Source organism: Priapulus caudatus, unplaced genomic scaffold (assembly GCF_000485595.1).
Source record: "Priapulus caudatus unplaced genomic scaffold, Priapulus_caudatus-5.0.1 Scaffold1653, whole genome shotgun sequence".
Taxonomy (NCBI): Eukaryota; Metazoa; Priapulida; class Priapulimorpha; order Priapulimorphida; family Priapulidae; genus Priapulus; species Priapulus caudatus.
In genome coordinates this window covers 4,866-6,108 of record NW_014578714.1, presented here as the reverse complement: position 1 = coordinate 6,108, position 1,243 = coordinate 4,866, and positions in this window count along the sequence as shown.

Sequence of the window (1,243 nt, the reverse complement as noted above, 5' to 3'; positions counted from 1 at the left end):
CTGCTGCTGCTGCTGCTGCTGCTGCTGCTGCTGCTGCTGCTGTTGCTGCTGCTGCTGCTGCTGCTGCTGTTGATGTGATGTCAGAAGCTGCGGTACGTCGCCGCCGTGACGACGTGCCTCCGTCGCTATTCCCGCGAGAATGTTAGCGTCGGCCGACGTCGGACGACGGAGGTACGTGTTGCGCATGCGCGGGCGTCGGGCGGGAGACAAAGCGACGTACAGCTACGAACAAAACACACGCACACGCACGCACATGCACGCACATGTACGCACATGTACGCACGCACGCATACGATCAAACACCCACCCAAACGCGCGCACACACACGCGCGCACGCACGCACTCATACACACTCACACATGCACGCACACACACACACACACACGCACGCACGCACGCACGCACGCACACACGCAGGCAGGCAGGCAGGCACGTACACACACACACACACACACACACACACACACACACACACACACNACACACACACGCACGCATGAATACACACGCTCTATTTTGATTTAAATTCTCGCGAAAGCGGAAATCTCAACAGAACGGAGCGGACTTCTAAACCAAACTCACGCGCACGAGCGTTCGGGTCGTTTCAACAATACCCTACAATCATCGTAATATTTATCTTCGCTCTATCGTCTGATGATAGTCTGTAATTTTCTGAACAGTGGCGAGCAAACATGAATGAGACCACGACCTACCATGGCAATCACGAGATAGAGGCAGCCCATAGTAGTCTCCGAACGTGAGTGTGCACAAACTATAGCAAGGGTTAAACCGTTAGAGCGTAGTCCGAAAGTGAGTATACAACAACTATAGCAAGGGTTAGAGCATAGTCCGAAAGTGAGTATACAACAACTATAGCAAGGGTTAGAGCATGGTCCGAAAGTGAGTATACAACAACTATAGCAAGGGTTAGAGCATGGTCCGAAAGTGAGTATACAACAACTATAGCAAGGGTTAGAGCATGGTCCGAAAGTGAGTATACAACAACTATAGCAAGGGTTAGAGCATAGTCCGAAAGTGCTATATATGTCAGTGTACGAAAAATAAATCATCTCAGTGAACGGATCAGGACTATATCAGCGATAGTGACCCTAACAGTGACGGCCAGAATAACATAGTCATGGTGGGAAACTATGTACAGGCTGCTCTACATCAAACACCATGCAGCGTGTAGGCGTATATGTGTATGCGTATATGTACGTCTCCCTCCCTTTCTCTCTCTCTC